This window comes from Pongo abelii, chromosome 12, assembly GCF_028885655.2.
Source record: "Pongo abelii isolate AG06213 chromosome 12, NHGRI_mPonAbe1-v2.0_pri, whole genome shotgun sequence".
Classification (NCBI taxonomy): Eukaryota; Metazoa; Chordata; class Mammalia; order Primates; family Hominidae; genus Pongo; species Pongo abelii.
Window position 1 is genome coordinate 109,399,652 of NC_071997.2, and position 7,520 is coordinate 109,407,171.

At 53.8% G+C, this 7,520-nt stretch overlaps 1 protein-coding gene across 2 annotated transcripts in view; it reads right to left on the reverse strand.

The window, feature by feature from the left end:
• KLHL29 (kelch like family member 29) overlaps positions 1-4,990 on the reverse strand; it is a 318,944-nt gene extending 313,954 nt beyond the window's left edge. The window contains exon 1 of one of the 2 annotated variants that reach the window (XM_009237502.4): positions 4,632-4,990. The gene's annotated coding sequence lies outside the window, so the exon portion shown is untranslated. The remainder of the gene's footprint in view (positions 1-4,631) is intronic. The other variant, XM_054548335.2, reaches the window with a different exon arrangement.
• Between the last annotated feature and the right edge of the window lie 2,530 nt (positions 4,991-7,520).

Genomic DNA, 7,520 nt, shown 5'->3' on the forward strand with positions numbered 1-7,520 from the left:
TCTTCTTTGCGCACGCTGGATCCCCGGCCGTTACAACCATGCTTGCTGTTCTTGTTCCAGCTTGTGAGTCATCATTTGCTGCTGCACAGTCGAGAGTCTCTGAACTACTTGAATTTCATGCAGATACCCTCTCGCACAGAAAATTAGAACTCTTCTCCTTTCTACCCTAAAGGTGGAAATGCTCCCAAACGATAAAATTGATTTCACAAAGAACTCTGTTGCTACCTCCAGTGATCAACTTGCCTCATCTTAATTGGCAGTTTCAGTTTTCCTGTTTTCAAGTGGTTTCCTTGAAGAAAGTACAGGCTGCGTTTACTGTGGGAGAAGTAAGCCTGTGGCGGTTGTAGGAAGAACCACAGAGTTTGCTTTCAGGGTGGTCCTGATCTCAGCATTTTCGATCTAAGGTGCAGGTAAAGAATTCGGATACATCTTTCCTTCTTAACCAAAATTCAGACCATTTTCTATGGTAAAATTTACTTCAGACAAAAGTACATTCCAGGAATTATGCTACCTAATTTTTTAGCATATCAGGCGATGACCCCAGATTACTTACGAAATAAAAACTATCTTCTACACAAACTACAGATATTCTACCAGCTTACAAACATTTGCGTGGATATGTGTCTAGCACAGTGAAAGATGCTAAGACAGGCCTGGGAAACATATGATTTATCTGTTTAAACATATATTCCCCCCCCCTTTTTTTTTTTTTCTGAGACTGGGTCTTGCTCTGTTGCCCAGTACAGTGGCGTGATCACGGTTCACTGCAGCCTCAACTTCCTGGGCTCCAGCAGTCCTCCCATCCACTAACACATTTCTTGTTCTCTAGTCCTCTTACACAGTAACTGCCTTGGTTTATCCTCATTCAGCACAACTAAAGGCTGGATTTCTTATTCATGATGTTTCTTCCTCTTCCTATCCCCAAGTAGGCACTTAGTTGACTGATTATAGAATCACAAAGTTGGTTATAATTCCATTTCTTCATCTGACTTTGAACTTAAGTGTTCCAATTACTTTGCCTGATCCTAATAAGTCAGTAGCGTGCTAATGCTTGCCTTGATATTTCTGAAATATACAGGGTTGTGATTAGCATGGGATTGCATCATTAGAAAGCTAAGTTGAAAGTGGGTGAGCAAAATCACAACCTCGCATTTAAGTAAAACTGCCTGTTCAGTGGACTTACAATGTTACTATGATCCTAGGGGCACTATATGCTGTGACTAAATATATATTGTATTTGGAAAATCCTCTGCTGTTCTGAAACCTTCTGGCTTTGACAACTACTAGAAAAGACCCCAGGACAGACCTGCTCTAATATTGTCTCGAAGTCTCTCCAAGCCAGATACAACCGATGACACAAAGAATGCCTAAGCCATAACAGTACTGGAATTAAAAAAAAAAAAAAAAAAAAAAAGAAGAAGAAGAAGAAAGAAAGAAAAAAAAGGAAGGAAGCAAAAAGGAGGAAGGAAGGAAAAACTTTAGTTAGTTCTGCTGGACTGAATTGATGTCTCCCGGCCAAAAAGTGAGAAAGCTTTACAGTAAGCCTGCTGAAAGAAAAAAAAAAAACAAAAAAACCCATGTACACATACATATCAAATGAGATGCTAAAAAATGACATTAGTATTAGGGCTGCTATTTGAGTCGATGAAAAAAAATTAACTCCTTTATATCTGTATGTAGCTGGGAATAGTGTAGGCTTTTAGAAACTAGCAGGAAAAAAGAAGGAAATACTTTAAACTAGGAATGGTTTGTAGCCAAATCAATTGATAAAAGAAAGAAAGAAAAAGATGGCACAACTAAAATTGATGCCAAAGATTTATAAGGTTGACTAAATAAACAAGAATGAATGGATCACCATGGAAATGCATGAATATTGAAATAGGCAAGATTTGAATAGACTAATGATGTGCCTCACTTAAACTGACAGGTGTTGATAACAACGGTGACACTCAATCCACACCAAACGCCACACTTCCAATATGTTTATTCCTAGAAAACAGGCTGGATTTAAAGGTTCCTTTGGTAATAGTTTATAAGCAAAATGCATTTTCCAGTCTTAAAGTGACTGACTCAATGCTCATCTACTGGAAAAACAAAAAAAGATTTTTATCCATTTTTTTCCTAGATATGAGGAGCTGCAGTTAGCAAAAGTCATTCTCCTGGGCTGTACTAGTCTTTGTTTCAATAAACCTCCCACAAACCTGAATTCTCAGTCTTGCTTGTCTCCCACACTGAGTACTTGAAGTATGACCACCACTCATTAGAAACATAATTAAAAAGACACAACACTAGATCCCCACCCCCCATCACATTCAGATGAAAACCAATAACCCTTAATCTATTTGTTACCATGGCTACCATAGGATATTTTATTTCAGTAAAACTCTAGGTATTTCGTTTGGATTGCTGCTTGCAAATGAAAGTTGGAGACCTATAAATTTCCATAACCGCACTAGAAATGGAGAGACTGAGGAGAAGAAAATGTTTTTCTTAATCACAGGCAAATATGGTTTATAAGATGTTTGTGCAGAAAAGTTATTAAAATTGGTTAGATGCATCAGCCCATAAACCAATTTAAATGCCATTAAATTCATATAGAGTTTAAAGGCACATATGCTAGTAATTCCCTGATTTATAGCAGGGTGATAAATCAAGTGCACTCCAGCACAATGTATGGGACGGAGACTATTCATCAGTAGCATACAGCTCCATATCTGTATAAACACCTAGATTATGGACTAATCAAATACAGGCATGCCAACCAGCTTTTAAAGTATTCACTAGTGCTTACTGGACATGTTTTCTCTAAGTGTCAGAATGAATAATCTATAAAATTGTTCATTCTCCTCCCTCACAAAAAAATTAAAAAGCTCTATACCTTCCTTCCATAATAATAATAATAATAATAATAAATAATCAGGAATGAGGTGGGACAAGTCTGCTGTCATTCATCTGAAAATGAAGCAATTCCTCAAATCTGCCCTCCCAGGGCTGAGTTAGTGATAAGACCACACGGCGAGGAAGAAACTCTATAGTGACTAGACAGATGACTTTAAAGAGACTGAAACTAGGATAAATACAGCCGTAACCAGGACAGATCTGTCATTGCAAGAGGAGTCCGAATCGCAGCGTTGCTGGACTGGAGACAGGCTGGAACCTGCAGCAGCGGGGCCGGGATGCCACTGAGCTGCCGAAGTGGAAGTTTCGCGGGCAGCAGCAGCTCGGCGTCCTCCACGGTCTCGTCCCTCCAGCGCCGAGGTCTCGCCTAATGCTACATAAATACCTGCGTCCACGATTCGCCCGGGGCGCGCCGCGGCGCAAGCACGGGAGGGAGGGAGGAGAACGTTTGCAGAGCGGCAGGGATGGCAGCGGCGGCGGCGGCAGCTCCTTACCCATCAGCATCCCTGGGGGCCCGCGCGAGGGCCCGCCAACGGACCGCGTCTGCAGCTCGGTTCCAGAGCCCAGGGACGACAACTGGCTTCTCAGCGGGCGGACCCAGGCATCCGAGACTCGCGCGTGGCCGCCACCCCCTCCTCCGAGACGGCTGGCCGCAGGCAGGCAGCGCGTCCCCGCCTTCCCCAGGCAACGCAGAGGCGACCTGCCCTAGGAGCCGCCTCCGACCTACCCCGGCTCCCAGCCCCGCGCTCCGGCCCCGGGCGAGCACGTCCCTCCCTTGGGGCCCGGGGCCGACGCTGCCCAGCGCGGGCACCCGCGCGGCGACCGCAGATAACCCTCGCGCTCTCAGCCCGCTTCAGGCCACGGAGACCGGGACGCGAGCCCTGGGCCCCCCCGGGGCCATCGGGGCGCGCGTTCACACTCACACACTACACATCTCCAGGTCCACCCTGTCCCACACATCAACAACCCCTCCCCACCGACACCACCTCCTGGCCCCTTCGCCGTCCCCGTGAGCTCTCCTTTCCGCGTCGCCCCACAACACGCTGGCACCCACAAGGTGTCAAGGGAAGTGTGCGTGTGTGTGTCGGGGTGGGGTGGGTCACAGTAAGGTCTGTGCGGGTTCCCTCCCGACGGTTTTCGAGCTCCTCTACCTCGAAAGTTACTTGGGATTGAGTAAAGAGACCCAGTCCCCAAATGCGGGATCAGAGGACGCGAGGGGCAGAAAACCCCAACCTGGCTTCTCGCTGCACAGAGGCGCGCACCTCCCCAAAGGACAGTGCGCGCGGCCGCCCCTGGGGGCCAGCACTCCGGCGCCTCCAGGCCCCCTGCCCAGCCGGGGCCCTGGGCCGCTCAGGGGAACGTGGCCTGGAGAGGGGCGCGCGCCGCCGGGCCCAGCAGGGGGGGCTGTTCCGGCCAGGGGTCACACTCGCCTCCAGCACCTCCGACCACCGTGACAGTGGCCCCAGGCAGCCCCGGTGCATACACACCCGGGGGCAGGAAGTTTTTTTCCCCCCCTTTTTTCCCCCTGGAGCAGCGCAGCCGCAAGGGCTCCTGCAGCCTGAGAGTCCAGACGCGGGAGGCTCCTGTCGCCGCCGCCGCCGCCGCCGGAGCCGAGCCCAGCGTTCCGGGTTCCGGCCCCGCTCCCACGCCCGGCCCGGCCCCGCGCGGCGGCCAGGACCTGGGTCTCCCTCCGGCGCCGCATCCGAGGCGCTCCAGCCCGGCCCGGCTCTTACCTCCGGCCGCGCGGCTCCGGCCCCGGCCCGACGCGCAGAGAGCCCAGGGTCGCGGGTGGGCGCAGGAGGGCTGATGGAGAGCGGACGGCGCCGGCGGGTAGCGGTGGCTGGGGCCGCTCGGGTCCTGGCCGGAGGAAACGGATCCAGGTCCTCCTCCTCGCGTTCCTGCTCTCCGCCTTCTCCCCTCGTTCCTCCTCCTCCTCCGCCGCCGCCGCCTCCCGGCAGCCCAGGGAGGATGCCCGGGAGAGGGAAGTCGGTCCTCCTGCCTGTCAGCCTGTGCGGCTATGCGCGGTGTGGCGCGGCTCTCATCGAGGCGGCGGCGGCGGCGGCGGCTCCGGCAGCATCGCCCCCGCCCTCTCCCCGCAGCCGCGGCGGCCGCGGGGCTGGGGCTGGCTCCGGGCTCGCGGCTCGGGCTCCGGGCGGGGGCTGCGCTCAAGCGCGGCGACCGCCGGGGCTGCGGACGGGCGCTGCGGAGCCGGGGCCGGGGCTGGAGCTGCGGCGAGATCCGCGGTGGCGGGGACGGCGGCGGCGGCGCGGGGGCTGGCGCGGCCGCGGCGCGGGGACCATGCTCCCTTCTGGCTCGCTCCGCTCCGGGTACCGTCTGCTTTAGCTGCGAGGGAGGCGGGCTTCGGCGCGCAGCCAGGGGCGGGCGGAGCCAATCACGGGCGCCCGAGTGGGCGGGGGTGGCGGGTGGGGGAGGCGGGGCCCCCTGGCCCGGCCCGGCCCGGCCCGGCCCGGCCCGGCCGGGCCCGGCCCCGTGCGCAGCTTCCCCGGCCCGAGGGATCCCCGGCTGCCGCGCGCCGGGTACGGGGTTGGAGTGCTCGCGGGTGTGTCCGTTGGTCCGTCCGTCCGCCGCCCCCGCCCCCCGCGGTGGCCCCCGGCTCGCCTGGCTCCGCGGCCGCGCCCGGCAGACGCACGGCGCGTGGCACGGGCTGCTCCGCCGTGGCCTCCCGGCCCTGCTGGCCCAGGGTTGGGGGACCGGGACTGAGGCGAGCTCCCCGTCTGCTCTCAACACCTGAGGAAACTGGCGGAAAAGTTTGAGAAGGAAAAAGTCCAATCGTCTTTCAGCTTCCGCCCTCTTTATGACATTCCAGCCTTGGAAAGGAGCAGGAATTGTCCACACCTCTGAAGGACCAGGGAGAGCCCTGCAAAGTGTCCAGCAGCCTTCTGAGTCAGCCCTGCCTCTCCTGGAGCGCGCGACTTTTCTGTTCATACTGACCCTTAGGAATCCAGGAAGCCTTCTCTGTTTAACAGCCTGACCAGCCTTTGATGTCTACACTGACTACTCACCCCCACCACAGCTCGCTCTCTCTCACACTGTCTACACTGACTTCTCAATCCCACCACCTCTCGGTCTACACGTGCTGTCTACACAGACCCTAACTTCTAACCCTAATAGAAGAGATTTGGCCAGAGGCGTGTGGGACCCCCAATGAGGGCTTTTCCATTATGCTAGAATATTTCACTCTGGGCACAGTCTTCCCCACCCCTGACCGCTCTCCTGATCTGGTTTTTATTCCCCGACCTCTCCCTCCTCCCCTACATACCCTTTACCTGGTTTTGAGTTTCAGAGGAAATATCTGTACCCGCCCTCCTCCTCCACCCCTGCCTGAATGTAAAGGCCTGAGGGCCCCATCCTCATCCTCCACCCTCCCTCCGCTCCCCCAGGTAAAGGCCTGAGGCCTGAGGCCTTCCTAGAAATTGGAGATGGGGTGCGGTAGGTAGTGTGGGGAGCTGGCTGTGGGGGCCCAGCTGGGAGGAGCTGGCCTGGGGAGGGCTTTGCCAGTCCCTGCCCCCATCTGGCAGGGCCAAGGAGGACTGAGCCGGTAAATCCTTTCTTCTCAGCTCCCCCCCGCCCCCCGTGATGTCTGATCCAGGCCTCTGCTCTCCTTGGCTGTAAACTCAGCGCACGGATTGTGTCTTCTTTAATATCTTGTAGGAAGCAGAGTACAGTGTCGTGGCTGATAAATAATAAATAATAATAATCTACTGAGGGTAGCAGGAGCACTGTCAGAAACGGAATGAGGACGCCAGGGAAATGGCCCACTAGTGTCAGAATAACTGCATTTCCTGGAAAAAACATCCAACAGAGTTTGTGTGTGTGAAGCCCGGGACTCAGGGGAGGGGACAGAGCGGAGCACTTCAGGGAGGAAGCCACCCTTCATGAGGAGGACAGCCAGGAAAACTGGCGTGACCTTAAGAGAGGGTGACAGAGGTGCCGAAAAGGGGAGCAGGAGTGGGGGGAGGGGGAGAAAAGCTTCCCAAGGGTCCTCAGACAACACCTGAAAGTGATCGATAGCTTTGGTTTGAGTACTATGTTCTTAAAATGGTATATGAAAAGTGATAGAAGAGTACTAGATAGTAACATGGAAAAAAGAGCGATTTCAAATTGATACACAGGTCAACTCAATGCAGAAAGTAGGAGAGCAAAGGCAGAGGCGTGTGTCTGTTCATCCACGCTGTAGGAAGCTGTCCTCTGAGATAATCTCCATGGATCCACTGACTGTGAACATGCAAAAGTCCGCCCAGCCGCGTTCTGGAGTAGCACCCTATGTGACAGCTGTAGGCACTACAGAAATGTGGCCAAGCTTTGCAGGGTCTGGGATAGGTTAAGATCTGGGAATGTGAGGCCCTCACAGTGTCTTACAGATGATTTTGAATGATCCTCAGTTGAAAGAGGAAAATAGGATCTCCAAGAATCCTTATTCAGCTACCTCTCCAGATGAAGGAGAAAGGATGCTCCCAGTTTCCCTGCTGGCAGGATCAGAAAAGAGAGCTGTGCTGAGGTCTTATCCAGAGGAGGACCTACTGGGGCCATGGTGGTGCAAAGGGTGCTGGTTCTGGAGCACCGCAAAGTCTTCCGGGCTGAAGTTTGGTAACAGCTCACCG